Genomic DNA, 18,759 nt, shown 5'->3' on the forward strand with positions numbered 1-18,759 from the left:
TCATTTCACTAATTTTTGGTTTTTCGTAAAGCAAATTTTTAGGGAAAGTGAACAGCCGACACGTGTTTCACCCTATGTGGATGGTAAAGCCAGGGCTTTCTCAAGGCTAGTTTACACATTCTAACATCATAGTATCAGCGATGGGTCCGTACATTTTCAAATTAGTAATGGAACATTGTGATTCAAGTCCAATTTTTGCTGGTCATGAGAAAGAAGTCTCTTGCGAGGTCCTAGGAATTAGGACCTGACGAGAGACTTTCTTTCTCATAACCACCAAAAATTGGACTTGAATCACAATGCTCCATTACTAATTTGAAAATGTACGGACTCATCGCTGATAGTATGATGTTAGAATGTGTAAACTAGCCTCGAGAAAGCCCTGGCTTTAGCAGACACTACAGTGGCAGGTCTGAGACACATTTAAAGGCCTACTCCTGTGTGTGGCACAATCAAGTGCTGCAATCCCACTAGTAGCATTTGATTTACAGACCCTGACACACTCTGTACACTTTACAAGGGACTTACTAGTAAATCAAAAATGCCAAACATGGATAAACAAACATAATAACAATTTACACAAAAATAATATGCACTTTAGCACTGATTAGCAGTGGTAAAGTGTCCATTGGCCTATAGCTAACGAAAACAGGTGAGGAAAAATATGAAGAAGCAAAAGTTTTGGGTATAACCCTGCAGAAATGGCCACTTCCAACAGTATGTGTCAATGGGACTCATGAATCTACAGGTATAAGACCTACTCACAGTCCCTGACAGTAAGCATATCTTAGTCCTTGATGTTATGCTCAGAATGCTTTATGAATCAGACCTGGGTACTACAGTGCACCTCACATCCAAGAGAGGGGTAGGATGCAGCTACTGAAATATCACCAGAACCTGAAAGAATTGCCACACCTCTGCACACAAAAAAAGTGAACATAACTTTGCACCTGTCTTACTTTACTTAAACTAATGTCAAACACAGGGCCACTCCTCTTAAGGACCCGGGAAGCATTACTGCATTGTTGACCATTTCTTTTACTGAAAATACATATACTTCATCAAGTGTAAGGAGTGATTTTTTGAGACCTCAATAATTTATTATCAGGCTGCCTAATTATAATCATCTTAGCCATGTTCCTTATTGCGTATGTGGCATCTTAAATAAGAAATGGGGTCCCATTTGAACCCATAAACGCTTTGACCCACAAGATTGCAAGTGGTCTACTCAAGGGGTGACCTCGATGGCTGATGATGTTGGTGAACATCTGCAGAATCCAACAAGCCCCTCACCAGAGACAGAGTCAGGCGTCTTGAGAGATTTGCTTTTAAATGTGCAGGTTAGACAGTGCTGACTTGTGCCTAGCGGGCATGCACCACCTTATGCTGGCTTTTATTATTTTTACCCTTTTCATTTGGTCCTGATTTGATCTGTTGAGTTCACCGTCCAGCACTTGGCAGAAAACTCAGTTAACAGGATCGAGAGAATGCTTGTGGTCTGTTCTGAGCTCCCTGTGCTCTTGGGTGGGTGGCTCTGTGCCCAAATTTTGCAAAAATCACTCAAGCAAGCGACCAAAAAGGACAAACGGGCACATGAAAATCAATTCTGGAGTAAACTGGTGTGGGAAAGTAAGCAAAAAAACTCAAGGAAATTCTGGGCGCTTATTAACCACACCAGCTTAGGAAAAATTTGTACGGGATCGGCTAATATCCTTGAATCAGACTGGGCCAATTTCTTATTCGATCACTTTAAGTCTCCAGATTATCCAAGCACCATCGGAAAAGTCACCGTAACCGAGACTAGCCAAGGGCACGCTCCTACGCGGAGCATAACACTGGAAAGGGTCTCGAAATTATTGGCAAAAGCAAGATCGGACGGGGCGCCAGGCCCAAATGGCCTGCCACAGACTTTGTTTAACTCAGATATCTCCCTCTGGTCAGGAACTCTGGTCAATCTCTTCAATTATGCATTAAGAACAGCCACAATACCGGAGTCATGGCGGGGAGCCATAATACACCCGATTTATAAATCTGGATCTCATGCACATCCGAGCAATTATAGACTCATCGCCCTTTTGGACATAGAAGCAAAGCATTATGCAGGTCTTCTACTAGAGGACCTAAGGTTATGGGTAAAGAACAATAATTTATTACCAATGAACCAGACAGGATTTGTGGCAAACTCAGGAACCCGCACCAATTTGCTAGCAATATCAACCCTAGTCGATAGGGCAGTTGCAACCTCAAGATTAGTTCATTGCTGCTTTGTTGACTTCAAAGCAGCATTTGAGTCCCCAGGGAGGCCCTATGGGCCAAACTAAAGATGTGGGGGATTCCAGAGACACTACTAGAGGGAATAATTCAGCTCCACACTAGGACGTGGGTGCGGGTGAAGTTGGGGACCGGCACACATCTCTCACGCAAAATAATGACAACCAGAGGAGTGAAGCAGGGATGTGTGCTGGCCCCGCTTCTCTTCAACCTATTTGTAGCAGACCTGTCGGCGGCCCTAGACGACACCAATAATCACTCTCCAAAGGTGGGTGGCATGATTCTAAGTAATCTTTTATATGCCGATGACTTGGCTCTCTTCAGCCTAACCAGGGTAGGGTTACAAAGACTCCTTGACAAATTATTCGATTACACGATCAATAACCAACTCGAGGTTAACCTGAAGAAAACGCAAGTAGTCACATTTGGCAAGAAACGATACACAGGGGGCGGTTGGTCATTCAACAATGTCAGCCTAGAAAATGGCCCGTCCTATAAATACTTAGGCGTCCACCTGGACTCAAAATGTGGTTACAAAAAACAGCGTGGAGAGATCGGAGCCAAAGCAGTGACCCTAATGGTATCACTGGGCAAACTTGCAAAGGATCTTTCTGGCCCAACCCTACCTCCCCTGTTGGAGGTAATGAGAGCAAAGGTTGGCCCCACTTTATCCTATGGCATTGAGATTTTCTGTGGTAAAATGAACACTACCTTGAACCAACAGACAACCAAAATTTACAAAAGGGTGCTCCGGCTGCCAAAGACAGCTTCTGCAGCACAGATTAGGTTGGAGATGGGGCTGATTAATTATGAGGCCTCAGCCACCGGGGCATACCTTAACTTGTGTCACAAGCTAAGACAAGCTGAGCCAGGAACTTTAGAATCCTTAGTCTGGCAAGAAATCAGCCAGATTAATCCGGGGGGGTTGTACGGACTACTTTTCACAGACGCCATTAAGCAAATGTCAGCAAGCGATTTGTGGGCCTTAAACCCTGGCCAGGTAGCTTTTAAAAAAGCTATAAAAAAATGTGTGAGAATGACTTCTTGTCTTACTGATAAAGCACTTTTTCTGAAACGCAGCCATGCTCGGGCAATGATAAATTCCTACAGACACCCAGCCCCAGTCAGTTATTTGGCCAGCACATACCCCCTATATTTGAAACGTGGCTTCATAGCCATCAGACTGGGTGACTGGCGTTTCTTGCAGGACTTACCATCATGGCGACGCACATCGGAAGATCTCTCCTGTAGAGGGTGTGGGAAAACAGCGGAAACCATGTTGCACGTAAGTTGTCTTTGCCCAGCTCTTAATACAGAACGTAGGTCCGAACTCAAATCAGAGTGGAACAGGCTGGGGGTTCGGACCTGCAGGCAAGCCATCAAGGCCGCTATAAACCCGGAAAACACTGTGCTAAACATAAAATTTACAAAATTTGTTCAGCAAGCATATCACACCTTTAACTCAAGGAGACCATGTTAAAGTGCTTAATTTTAAATTTTTCTCTCATTGAAATGAACAATAACTGACATTATTTTTAGCAAAGTTGATATAATCTGGTTACCGAATGTAAGCTGGAGCCCTGCTTCAATTTTTGTGATTTTAAAAATATACTATGAGACAAAATCCGTTCTTTTTTATAAGACTATATTGGATTGTGTTTTTATACCTATACTGTGTGTTATTTCTTAGAAGTTTTTACTTTAATTTTTGGCTAGGTTGTGAATTTGTAAATTCTTTTAAAGATATGTTTTATATCTAAATAAAGATGATTATTAAAGAACATTCTCCATTATTTAGCAAAAAAAAAAAAAAAAAAGTTTGGAATATCTACCTTCTTTCCGTAAACGATGCATACAAAGTCTGGAACACTGTCCCCTTTCATTACAAATGTCATGAATATTGGAATTGCCAATATTCTTACTTAGCTTTGTGCTTTTTAGATGGTAGTGCTCCTTTAGGATTGTGAAAGTTAATCAAAGCCAAAGAGATACAATGTACTCTGTTCTGGTGGGAAGATTACAATACTCCATTTTGCTAAATTTTCAATTACAATATTTGCCTATTTTCACTGTTTGCAATCATATGTCTGTACTACATTTTGTTGGTCATTTTTCGTTTTAGATGCGCTCTGAGACTTGTGAACATTAGAGCTTTCAGTGCACTGCTTAAATACTAGCACTATAAATGTATTCGATTAATTATTTAACATTATTAAAGGTGCAGTATTCTAACCCAACCATGATAGGACATTCATACATTTTTGCAACAGTTTTGTGTTGTACTCTGGGCTTTAAGTGGGCAGGGTTCTACCGGTGCTCAGCACTGGCAGCTCTAAAAAGCAGGTGCTGATATGTGTCCTTATTGGGCTCTCCATTTTTGCCCTCACCCTCACGGTGGAAAATAAATCTTAACTCTGCTGCAGTCACTGCTTTTTATGTAACTTTTATTTCTTTTTCCAGCTTTATATAGCGCAGATTCGACCCAAAGGTATTGAAGTGCTATACATGAGCACCAGCTACATTACACAATGACTTGTTTATAAAATATTATTGGTAGGTATGAGAAGATTTAGTGATTTGCCCAGAATCACAAGATGTTGAGCTGACCTGCGACTCAAGCGTGCTTTCCAATCTCCAAAGTCGGCAGCTCTAGCGTGACACTACAACCTCTACCACAAGAGCTGAAGCATTTTCAATACAATATACAGCTTAATCAAACAAACAACCATTGACAAAGGCAATAGTCCTGGCTTGTTTTAGGTGTAATGTTACTTGCTGTGTTATATATCTAGATGCAATGTCAGAAGCAGCAAAATATCAGTTGGTGGCACAAGCCATGCCCTTAAATACATCGGCAACGCCCCTTTGATAGACCCCCTAGTTTTTGCATCCCACTTAAAGCCCTGGTTGTACTGTTCTCACCCAAAAGAACTCCCGTCCCTTAAGTGAAGCCTTCACTGCTCACCCACTAAGTCACGGCTGCTGCGATGAAGCAGCAGTGAGGCGGGTGGGAAGAGGCGGGGAACACTTAAAAATAAAAATCACTTACCTCCCTGCTCTTCAGCCTCGCCCCCTAACGCAAGCTGCCGCAGCAGGAGGACAAAATAAAATGATAATAACATTTGTTATTATAATTTTTTTCGTTTCTTTTGCTGCTTTGAGGCCTTAGCGGAGGAGCCGCCACTGCACCCACGTCTAGTCAAAGTCGGTGAGCTTTAGTTGACGCCCACCCCATGTATCAGCCTTGACGTCTCGAACATTGGTTACGAGGGACCCTAAGTTGTTTCTCTTTGTAAAAACTCAGTGGCCAGTGTGACTGAATGCCCAGTAATACTTGTTCCAACAATGCTGTACCCCATAATAGAACTTTGTGCAACAGTGCAAAAAGTTTGCATATAATTGCAATTGACTTTCCAAAGTGTCAGTGGTTGCAAGTTTAAAGAAAAAACGGCCTTTGTTTTTAAAGCACAAACCATTTCCATGGCCATTTCATCAGGTATCATCTACTATAGACGTTGAAATGCCAGATGTTCAGAGCAAAACCAACAAAAAATGGGGTGTGGAGGGGGATAAGGCAAAACAAATGTTTTCCTCAAATTCAGTATAAATTCATGAATTATATTTATCGCAGAATTGCAGATCCCATTTTTGCACTAAAGAACGGTTAAATGCAGAAAGAGGGCCCACAATTGTTGGAGTTTCTTATCCCTTTCAATTGGAACCATTACAATCTTTAGCTTCTGCAGATCATATAGAATCAAACAGTACTTTTTTCTGTCGGATGAAAAAGTGATCGCAAAAATGTTTCATCTCCCATTGCTTATTACTAAGATCCTTTTTTTCCCAGTGTTAGATATGTAAAAGGAACTGGGCAGCGCGTAGTGCTGTTCCTTGATGTTTTAAAAACTAAGTTACCTAAAATGTTCCTAAAGACTGCAGTGTGAGCCAGATGTAGGGATTTACCAATGTTCTACAATGTGGAATAAACTTACTCTTTCCATCCATTCTTTCCTTCTCTACCTCTCTGTTCGCTTTCAAGAACTCCACCTGTATACCCCGAGGTGACAAGCGCAATACAATACTGATTGACCTCTGTCCTCTGCCCCTCGTTATCTTTCGAAGCCTGCAGTGACTGCTGGAGTTAACCTCTGGAAGCTGGGCATTTAAGTGACTACTGCACCAGGAGCGGTTGGGGCTTGCCCGTGTGAAACAAAGGCCTGCTGACCCTTTTCGTGATACGTGTGTACATTCAAACTCTCCTAAATGGCCACATACAGCATGGCGTGAATGTTATTTGCACATATGACAAATACGCTTCGCCGGGGTATTTATTACATTTATGGCATGTGTGATTGTAGTCAAAGAGCACGTGCTGTCGCAACCGAGCAATACCACAGACGTCTTCTTCGAGCTGAATGAACAGACGTCACCGTTTGAAGGGCCTCGTTAGTAGTGATGGGCTGGTATCACGGTGTCGCTGCTCACTAGTCACACGCGAGGCAGCTGCTTTCCTTGGGGGCAGGAACACTCAAAGGCGGAAGGACAAGCGCATGGCCAAGGGCAATCTCTGTTCGACTAATCCTCGACGAAACCGAAAGTCCTGATGTCAAAGGGTACGCGACGTCATATTAACGTGCACAAACGAAAGGTGGCAGAGTTCGTTTGTGGACAGTTCACCTCGTGGTTAATTCTTCTTCGGTTCTAGTCAATGTAGTGGTTCTCTTCTGATTATCATTAGAAATGGCCCAAGATCTGTTTACCTCGTTTTCATAAAAGACGGATTGCAAATTGAGAAAGACAATCTAAACAATGGCTCCACAGTCAGTGCAAAAGCCCAATAAAAAGGGATAATTCGGCAGAGAGCAGGTGCAATTGCACAAACCGCACAACTCAACTCTAATATCCTCGAGATTTATATCTCTTCACGAGCTTCTTGCCATTTCCTTGCATACATGTATAGGGCTTCAATATATGTACTAAACATTGTATTAGCTGTCGGTGCAAGTCGGGGCTGGTCTAATGGGAGCTGCCATGGTTGAGTCATGGTACCCCATCTAGCTCTAAAACAACTCCTTGGCCCAGGGATTTAACCCCTTGGCCGCGGCGATAATTCCGCCGCGGCGCTAGGGGGCAGGGGGAGGCCGCGCGGCGCCGCCATGCTCGTGACGGAACCACTCTGTCATGAGCCGCGGTGGCGCTATACTTGTGACGGAATGGTTCCGTCATGGCCCCGCCCGCTCAATAGAACGCGCCGCGCAGGCGCGAAATCAGTGCTGCGCAGGCGCGGCAGCCGGACCGTGACGGAACCATTCCGTCACCAGCACAGCCCCACCGTGGCTCGTGATGGAATGGTTCCGTCACGAGCACGCAAGGGGTTAAATGGGCCAGGTCCCGCCGGTGCTCAGCAACGCCACTACTAAAGAGCAGGAGCTGAGACGGGTCTCTATTCGGTCTCCATTTCTACCCTCGCCCTCAGGCTGAAAAAATAATCTTAACTATGCTGCAGTACCACACTTCACTTCCTTTGAGGTAACTTAAAAGAGACTCCTTATAGTTCTTTCCTCATTTTATCATGTCAGAACTGAAGCATTTGCAATATTATATACAACAAAGCCGTAGTTGTTGGTTATTTATCGTATGCAACTAACAACCATTGACAAAGCCAATAGTCCTGGATTGTTGTAGGTGTAATGTTACTTGCATTATATAGCGGGATGCAATGAGAAAAGCAACAAATTCCAGTTGGGCGGCACACTATGCTAAGCACAGATTTTTTTGCTTACCTGTTTAAAGCTACGCCCTTAATTACAGTGGCCACGCCCGCCCAGTTTTTCATCAAACTTAAAGCCCCGCTTAGTCCTCAGTCTGCTGGTAAAAAGACAGAGTTGCCGGTTCACCATCACAGCGCTTGTTGGATTTGCAAAATACGTGCCTAGTAATTGGGCCAGTTTTGCCAATTAATGGTATAAACAATTCAACAGGTCGGGCCAAGCACAACTGAGAAACAAGTGATGATTTACACCATTACAAAGAGTGGTACTAGATTTCACTTTTCGATTTCTGACTAAAAGAGTCAAACGGGTAACCAAGACCTGACTATTGGAATTCAGTATCGAGGGCAATCACTTGATACCCTAATCATGACAGTGTCAGGTAATTCATATTTAAAAGTGTTTTGTCTCTTGAAATTGTGCAGACAAACTCGATGTTTCAATGTTGAAGGTAATTCAACTAAAATGATGATTTTTGGTTGAACGAATGGTAAAGAAGTGGAATTTAGTATTGATTTACATTTATAATGTAAAAAATGGAGAGGTCAGATATTGAGTGCTGTTCTTCCTATATGACAAAGAAGAACAAGCAAATCCTCTTGACACCCTGCAGTGTCTCAATTTGTAACAATAATCTCCCTTTCCCCTCTCCCTGACATGCTTTTTTGATTGATTGAAACCACCATTTTAGTTATCAGCTATAGACATATATAGCTGTCTGTTTTCAGACCAATACATAACATACATAACATTTACTTGTAGTGGGCACTGGATCAGCCACTTGCTCTCATCTGGATAGCTTTGTTGACTATCCCAAGTGTCTTCTTTTGATTTGATAGATTCTTCTCTAGACTTCTGTTTGTCCCACAAAGGAGCCTTTCAGTCGTACACAGTTGTAATTAGATGAGTTATATCTTTACACTGCTGACTTTAATAAATGGGAACAATCACCCACAGGGGCCAGCACTTCCTGAGTAACCAACTTGCCAGGGACACATATGTTTTGAATGAAATGTAAGCTGCCATTGACTAGTAAATGTTTTAATATACTATCAGTTATTTCATGTAAGATCAACATATGACCTACCACTGCATTTTAAGTGGAGTATATGATTACACTACCTAGCACTGTATTATTGTAGTTTGAGTATATACGTACTATTTGCAACTCTACCTACACTTACCTTGTAAATTAAATATAAGTGAATTGAGAATATATATTAGGAATTAAAATAATATACTTACTTAAAATGTAATGGTCATAAGATGTAATATATCTTATTGTCATGAGTTATAGTTCTCCCACAACCAGCCAAATAGAATTTTTCTAGCGGAAAATAATCCATTATCTTTACAATGATAGTTAATGGCAGTACATAAAATGACCCCAGCCATCGAAACTCCCAGAGTAAAGGCACATATATGTTTAGCTCCTCTGTTTACTGCTTTGTTTTATAATGGAGGGGATGCACAACATAAATGTCGATGGAGCCTCAGAGCAGAGGAGCATTTTTATGTAAGACACCTTTCCATTTTCAAATTACTTTATTTTCCTTTAGATGTAAAAAGCACTTTCACTTTGCAAACTCCTTTATTTTCCAATTAGAGAGAACGCACAGAAATAACCATGTTTTTTCCCTATCCTCCCACTGAGGCAGTGACAAGAGGTTTGTTGGAAGGGTCCAAGGTAGTTAGTGTTTGGGAGCACTTTGGGTAAACTACTCAGATTCTTCTGTCTCTGGCACATCATTTAGGTCCTGCTGGAAAGTCCCTGATTAGATTAATAAGGACTGAATTATCTACCAACAAAGGTACTCCATTCATGGATGTTTTCGGAATGTATGTCTACATCTCAGACTCTCCTGGAAGTGCCTTTCACCTTTCCAATAATTGATATAAGTGCTCTTTCAAATGCTAACAATGTTTCCAGGACAAGACTTCATGTCCCAGCCTTCTGCACGGGTACTCCTGAGAGTCTTGAATTACCATCTCTATTTTTTATTTACCAGTGGCCTTGTCTCCATTAGTGAGGGGATCGTGCTCATGGAAAGGTGCGCTGGATTAGCATCCCATCTGCTTAACCTACTATGAGCTTGTTGTGTGTGATGGTGTTAGTCTGAGATGCCCAATAAAGACGAAGGGTCTTTTTAACGTTTGGTAGGCAGCTCGCCGTCCTGCCAAGATGGAGGACATTGCAGCAATCACCCATATACTGCAGAATATAAGCTTTTCCTAAATACGCCAATGCATAGAATGAAACAAAGACAACAGATAAGCTCAACAAATCATTCTGAGATGGTGCAAAAGCATGCATGGGAAAGAGTAAAGCTATCAGTTTTCGTCTTGGAAATATGTATTCAAACATTGGTTTATGTAAGTGCATAATTTGAAAATTCTGACTATCTAGAGCAGGCAACATTATCATTGACATCTTTAGAAGTTGCTGAACTATTTGGACATATTTTAAAGAGACTGTGAATGTTTATGAACTAACTGTACTTCAATGCTTAATTTGTAATAAAGAAGTGTCAGGGCACTTCTTAGGTGGCCAGAGCAGCTTGTATCACCCATTGCACCTTCCAGCGCTGCTGACACCAGTACCAACACAACTACTAACATCACACTCCTACAGGTGTGCCATTTGAACTATTCAAGACCACCAAAGTTAAAAGGCTGACCTGGGCAGATGGTATGATGTTTTTCTTTTCATGGTTTGAATTGTTAAACACTCTGTTTATATGCTCATCTTCAGGCGGGCAACTAGAGCCACATGTTGGGGGGGGCTGAAAATATTTGGGGGGGTAATTCTTCCAACCACGGACAAAGTGACTGTGAGAAGGGCCTCATTTACAACTAAATGGTCTTTTAAAGACCTATTAAGTACCCGGGTGCGGCTGCAATTACATGCTCGCCAGCCCGCGAAGCTGTGTCATCCCGGGCTGACAGGCACGACGGGGGGGCTGAAGCCCCGTGAGCCCTATGGGTGTTGCGCGCCTGCTCATCTTACACCTAGACAAACAGTGGCACCATGTGGTAAACTGCCATAAGCACCATTGTTGAGAATTACATGCTGGTGTTGTGAACCGGCCAACACCCATTCAAATTAAGCACTGCTGTACTTCCTTGTAAAAAGCAACACAAAAGACTCAAAATATGTGATAGTTTTAGCAGTCAGGGGATGTAATGTTAAGGGAAGAAAGATGGACATAGGATGGACTTAAGGAAATATGGACTTGGTTCATGCACGTTGAGGTGCTGATGAATGCACTCAACAAAACTGGTGCCATGAGTTACGCTCCACTACAGTAACCCTGGTGGTAGCACAACACACAGAGATCACAGAAGCAAACAATAGTAGACACTAGAGGTCATCGCCTCTGATGCAGCACTCTTGAAGGATTCCTTCTTTTGGGTCACTGTTGGTAAAGACCCCCAAAGGCTCCGAGCCTCTGAATTAAATCATAGCACGGCCAGTGTGAGCATCAGCACACACGGGAAGATGTAATAGGGTGCAACAGACTAGGAATGGAAGCGAAGAACTGGGAAGTGGAACGTGGTAGAGACATATAATTAGAACACTGAGAAGGAAACTTTCAGAGCATCAATTCATTTGTGAGCATTCATCCTGAAATAGACTTTATAAAATCAGTGTGTGACTGGAACATACTGACCTCTGATTATGACTCTAGACCAAAGGGGCTAGTATGCTTTCCAGAAGGTCTTCATTGAACTATTCTAGTCTTCATCGTTACTGATTTCAAGGACACCTTGCCAAAAGTATAATCCTTTTTCTTTTTGTTTATAAGTGAGATTTCTATTTAATGCAACAGTCGTGTAGAACATATTTCTTATATTCTTCACTCAAGTGCAACAATAAGCAGGCTTTCTTTGAGAATATTAGCTAATCAATTCACGGTTATTGATGCTCTGAATAATCTTTGCTTTGTTCAAGTTTCCGCTCCAGTGGTGCACCAGGATGACCACATACTGGAGTACCACGCATCTCTTGTGACTGTGCAATTGGCTTACTGTGATGTATGGATTAGTGGGTTGTCTGCCACTGTCAGAAACAAAACAGTGCACCATCCCATAGTCTGCTGAACAGGTGTAATGCACATGTAATGTTGAGAGCACAAGTGAAGCAGAGGCCGCAGTGTCCCGCTACATCCTCATCACCTGCCTAATGCCGCACGCCAATGCTGTATAAATGCTGTTATGATCTCACATTACATATGATCCAGCAGTAACTATTCTATATAGGATACCAATGTATCCATTCAATATGCATCTATTTCCATTGAGCAAGCATCTTCTCAATAAAATTACACTTCAAAATTTCAACACCAACTTGACATGCTATTGCCATTCAGAGACACACTTGAATTGTAGCACTATACAAACATGTAACACTTGGGATGCACCAATGCATCATCACGCAATATAATCATCCAGCTTCTCTTGCTGGGTATATATATATATATATATATATATATATATATATATATATATATATATATATATATATATATATATATATATATAGCCAAGCTCATCACCCCATGCCTATAGCACCTATCAGACTCCATGGCTCTACCAGAGCATATATCCACAACTTCACACTTGCCTGGTCCATTCCATCCAGCCTTACAGCAATCAGGCTGTCTTCAGTGCCAAGTAGAATGCTTTCCCAGACACATGGCGGGCAGTCAAAGGACTGCACTGTGAACATGGCCACAGCGGCTGGTCAGAAAAATCTACTGAGGTAAGACAATATCACATTTGTAATTTTGCTGATGCTGTGTGTGCTGCTCTGTTTGGACTCGAATTACCAAAAACAAAGCTTTGAGTGATTTATTTATACCTCGGTACAAATCTCTATTACCCAATAATTCCCTGGTATGATATTAAGCACTTTATGGAAATGAAGGAGGAAGAACTGTAAGCGGGGCTGCTGGCTTTCCAAGCACCATCTGCCCTGTTTTATCTGTTTCATCAGGGAGTAGAGATCAAATCACAAGCATGTACCCCGTGGTCACCAGAAGGACAGAATACTTAACAGGAAGGGTCTTCCAGTCAAATGAGTGTGTCATGTGTATGGTAATATTATGAAGGGTGTCCTTCAATATCCAGAGGTATCCCGTAGGAATTACTTTCAGATCTGGGAGAAGGGGAAACAAACAAACGAATATACCAAAACCTCCCATAAGACCTATATTGCTTATGAAGGGGTAAATTCAGCGCCCCATGGCTAAAGCAGTAATTTAGGCAAAGGGCAGTGAGCAGGTTAAAAGCTTTACTTAAAGTTTTATGGTCCAGGTGCTCAGTACTTAATCTGTAAAACAAATTGTGCCGTGGCCCTCATCAGGAGGCCACCGCAGTTTGCACCGCACATTGCCACTCTACTTACACAACTGCTAACCATCACACTGCTACAAGTGTGACGATTCAGACTGTACAAGGTCACCAATGACTTAAGCTGAGTTAAGTTGTTTTTAATGTATATTGAATTAACAAACAACAATTTTTCTGCTCATCCTTAAAGAACACAAACAGCGCCACCATGTGGCAGCTTTCATAAGTTCAGGTTCTGGCAATTAAGGGCCAGTGCCGGTATTAAGTGCCGGTGCCGAGCACCGGAAACCACCCGCTCAAATTAAGCATTATGGGTGCTCCATCAGACACGTGGTGGATGCCTCGTTCACCATGTTACAAGTGCAAGTTCTACAGCGGATGTTAATCTCAATACTGTGCAAGGGACATCTGTCACGTTTTGACGAGTTAAAAAATTACTATTCAGCCAACCGCAAGAAACTTTACATACAAAGAACCAGTGAACCTGCATTATTTTTACCTATTTGCAACATACGAGTGAAGATCTTCAATTATCAAATGAAATACTAATATAAAACCAAACTCAGTTACCAATCAATGTTGTAATTGATTTTGGATAAGGCAGGACTTTATGCAATCTGGGATGTATTAAAAATAACTGTGTGATACAAAAGAACCCCAAAAGACCTTAAAATCACAGATTGTATTTCTCCACGCTACCCAGAATCCCACCTGTGGTACTGCGACAAACACCAGCCAGATGCTAGAGAAATAGGTTTCGAGTTGATCAACCACTCCAGGCAATACAAATTATTCAACAAGCATATTATATTTACAAATAGGCTATATTTGATAGTCAATTACTTTTCTGGCTTTGCTTCCAAGTCATATATTTCCTAGAAATCAAGCATCTTCTCAAATATTTCTCAAATCCATCGAGAGCGTAGCTATATTAAGCATCTTGGTTAAATAAATTACAATGCAAACAGGTCTGCTAGTTCTGACAGAATGTATTTATTTATGAGTAATAGTCTGACGCACTGACCTTACCCAATGGGCATTGAGTTACTGCATCGTCAAACAGCAAAGGATACATTTAAACGGATCTTAAGCAACGTGAGATGATAGAAAATGAAACAAAATAAAAACAAAAAAGTTCATATTCAGAATTTCCTTCCATTCCACAAATTACAGGCAATATTTTATCGTTAAGGGACAACAGTACTTTATTGCAGATTTTACGCAATCTAACTTAGTGTAGCGTGGTAAATCACTTGAATACGTAGACATGACTGCAAACAAAGAGCGCTGTTTCTTTTACAGGTAAAGGCATTATTTTGGACAAAACAAGGAAGTGCGACAAAGAGAATGTTGAAATATACAAAAGACTCCATCCATCAAACAAGAGAATGTGAAAAACCGAGGACATTCCCTTAGGTGATTTTTTTATGTACTCATAATTTGCGATCTAATAAATATTGCATCTAGCTCTAGTAAAATGCAAATGCTCTTGCATAGGTATGTATCTAATAGAATGCGCTAGAAACAGGATTGGCAGACTCTGTGACTTGGGTTCAATGCAAACAGAACTTTGGGGGGTTGGCGAAGAGATGTGTTCGCTGCATATAGATAGATACATAGATAGATAGATGGATAGATAGATATTGTACCAAGAGGTAAGGTATAACACTTAATAAAACGGTTTCAACATATTAGTTACCTATCCTTACACAGGGTGCTATTTGGATATAATCTAAAAATTTAATAACAATGTTTAGCACCAATATATCACTTAACATTCTGATTTGTCATCTTAACAAACACTTAAAACAGTTATATTAATAAAATAACAAATAATGCCATCAGTGTAGAACTAATCTAAAACGAAATGTACATAATGGGTCATGTTTATGAAGTATTTCTGTTGGGGAATAAGCTTTCAGAGGAATATGTGCTCACCTTTGCTCTATCACAAAGGTAACTTTAAGACACTGTAGTGCTATCACTAGTATGGGGTGGTTTAGGATTTGCATTGTTCCAGGCCAAATGCTTCCTGTTGAATCTCTCACCAAGCACGTATAAAAATAAATATTTAGGAACTTTTGTAATAATTTGCCACCACCGGTAGGTTGCACTTGTTTTATGGAAGTGCAGGCCCTGGCCTTACTTTAGAAGCAGCCACATTGATAATGCATGTTTGCAACAACTAGTGTCATCTTAAAAATTCAATGTCTTCCCAGGAGCCATCTGTGCAGGTAAGAGTGGTGGGGGAGTGGTCAGACGACGATGAGGGAAGAACAAATATTTATTTATTTTCCCTCTCCTCGTCTGACGACTCCCCCCCCACCCTGCCCCACCGCCCACCGCTCTTACCTGCATGGGCCACTCATGTGTCTTTCACCAATACTCTGTACCTAACAACAGGTTCTTCAAAAACAGACAGTAAAAATATGTAGTAAGAGATTGAACAAACCTTTTTCAGCTGTGGGAAAATTCTATCTTGGGTGGTCGTAGGACGTGGAAAATTAAGAAACAGAACATTGAAGTAATCCGCGTTCCAGGCATCAGCGAAAAGCATGACCTCAGAGAGAAATGTTGTCTGAGAATACCCCAGGAACCGATCTACCACGTTTAGCACCAACAAATAACCTGCAAATGAAAAGTGAGAACAGGTTATAACAGACAGGAACAAGCATGATAAACAAGACAATAAAATACAAGCACTCTAACGCCTCGACGAAGACATCGCACCCACAGCACCCCGATACCCCTAGTGGAGATAGTGCTGAGCTATATTAATGCGGATTGATTGATTGATAACTCTATGGTTCTAGATGTCTTTGCCAATTAAACATTAGAAATTAAGAACAAGATTACTAATGGCAAAACTTCTTGACAGATGCTATCTATTTTACTTGAAGTTCAAAATACATATATATGGGGCCTGTAGACAAAGATACATTTACCCAAGTAGAGTTACTTACAAGTAAATCTTCTCCTGCATCTAGGTGTAAGATTTCACTTTTTTGTTATGCTCCTTTACTGGGTGTAGATTAACTCCTAAGTGTAGACAAGCTTCCATGCCCTCAGTTTAGAGGATGGAGACATCTATGACTGAATTTACAGATATAAAATTGCGACTAGTAACTTTTCACATGTAGGTGGAGTTGCAACTTTGGTGCGAGTATCCAACCAGATAAGATAGGAGAGCCATTTGATGTATTTGCTGTGTATTGCATCCAGTAGTTTTTGTAAAATTTGAGGGGTCGTGTTTTTTTTTGCAAATTGAGAGGGGCGGCTTAGGAAGTCTGTAGCCAGATTCAACTGAGGATCATCTCTCAAGGGAATGGATGTAAGGCAAACTTTGGTAAACTGAGATGCCTTGAAAAGTCCGTCTGGATATCGCTCACAGAGGCCTCCAAACTTCGAACATGAGCTATGCAGTGGTGACCCTGAGGATTCAGAATTTGTTTAAATTGTAATAGGTAGAGAGGAGCAGCAGAATAGAAAGGGTTTTCCGAATGCAGCAAAAGGAAAACATTTAACTTCAGAGATGTCAATAGGGGGAGCACCTGCACTGAAACGGGCTAGCTCCAAACCAGCAGTAAATGCTTCAAGATGAATAAATCTCGACCGCTATGTGTTAATTCTCCATCTAAAGTTTACCAATGATATCTTGGGTGCTGCATCCACCGCACCCCTACTCCTAGCGCCACTAAAATGTTTGGCCCTAACAGAAAAAAAAATACATGTGCCTCCGCAAATTCTTTCACCAAAGCTGATCTTTCTCGTTTTTGCCCTTTCTTTATCTGCCTACTTCTTTACCTATACTATGATTAAAGTTCAAAACAAATGCACAAAAAGGGTTGATTCCATAAAAGTCAATAAAGGTTATGGCAATTCCTTAATTTATTGACTCAATAGTAATGTAAGATCCCATTATTTCTGTGATACAGCTATGAAGTCCATGACTGAACATCCTTTATGCATTTTGCTCAGCACAAAGTCCCAGCAGAGAGCTAAATCTGGTTTATGATCACAACTTTCAATACCAAAATATCTCATTATGGAACTGCACCAAACCATTAAGTATAGCTCACACCAAAAATATCTCAATTGATCTTTTCCCAGGAAAAAGGGAAAACTCAGGATTCAGTTATATGGTGCTCCCAGAAACGAACAAGTCTAATGTTTATTTTTCTTTTAGGCTTTCACTATCATTTATTGTTGAATTCCTGTTTAATTTACCCTCTCTATTTCCATGTCAAAGTATGTTTACAAGCCATAGACTATTAAGACTGAAATGGGTAAGTGTGGTTTCTTTGATGTAGAATTATGCAATATTCATATTAAAACAACACAGCCATCAGAATATTACCACAGGGTCACAGCACATAAATCAAGCATGCCGCACATACTTAGGTTTTGATTTTATACCAGCTTTGATTAACATTTTTTCTTGAAAAACATCTGCTGCAGAAAACTGAAATTTTATTCGGGAAGTTGCAGCTATTCCTTTTCCTTAGGCTAAAATAAACCGTAAACTGCCCGGGTTGATATGCTATATCTTGCCTGTGTTCATTTGCACAAATGTACTGTTTTTGGACCACATTGTTTATTTACAACTGGTGTGCTGTGTTGTTACAGTTCTTTTTGCAGCCATCAGTGTTTATTCGCTGCAGTGCAAATCCTTTATCGTGATTTATCTACTGCAGTTTTAGAAAATGTGCACTACTTGAAAACACGGATGCCATCGAGGTTCAAAGCAGAACCTTGTTACAAATAAGGAGAGGCGACAAAAGCACCACCCCCAGTTGTTTATTGAATCTGATCCACAGCATCCCCACTTTTTTGGTTTGCCCAAAGAGTGGAAAAAGTAAGGCCCCCATTATGGGTGTCCCAATAATCCTGATACCATTGGATTTACAAGTCCCCCACAAACGCTGTGGGTTGGGAGTGTTTCCTCTGGACAGTGGCATAATGAAACTTGAGGGGCCCCCTAGCAAAGTACATGGAAGGTGCTACCCTAACCCACCACCTACCACTTTCGCTGAGGGGGCCCTCTGGAGCTCGAGCCCCGCCCTCTCACCGCTGGGGTTGCAGGGTCTAATGTTACCCCACAGCCTCTGGATAATTCACCTACTGAAAGCAGGTGAAGCATAAGGGTGAAATAACAGAGGAAATTGGGAATAACGGTGGCAAACAGGTGCGAAGTCCAGATTCCTCTGGTAATTCCCCAGTTTTCAAAACTCCCCTGTGTAATTATTTGTGATCCCAATGAAATCCCTGCACCCTTGAATTCACAGTGCCACTGTATTAGTACTGTCCAGGAGGGGGATCGCTGGTTATTTTCCAGCCATCATGTAATTGACACCAACGCATTCTAAAT

General features: G+C 41.3%; 1 protein-coding gene across 1 annotated transcript in view; it reads right to left on the bottom strand.

The window, feature by feature from the left end:
• CHRM3 (cholinergic receptor muscarinic 3) overlaps nt 1-18,759 on the bottom strand; it is a 2,680,897-nt gene that overhangs the window by 379,833 nt on the left and 2,282,305 nt on the right. The window contains exon 9 of the mRNA XM_078649289.1: nt 15,844-16,019. The gene's annotated coding sequence lies outside the window, so the exon portion shown is untranslated. The remainder of the gene's footprint in view (nt 1-15,843; nt 16,020-18,759) is intronic.

This window comes from Lissotriton helveticus, chromosome 6 (genome assembly GCF_964261635.1).
Source record: "Lissotriton helveticus chromosome 6, aLisHel1.1, whole genome shotgun sequence".
Lineage (NCBI taxonomy): Eukaryota > Metazoa > Chordata > Amphibia > Caudata > Salamandridae > Lissotriton > Lissotriton helveticus.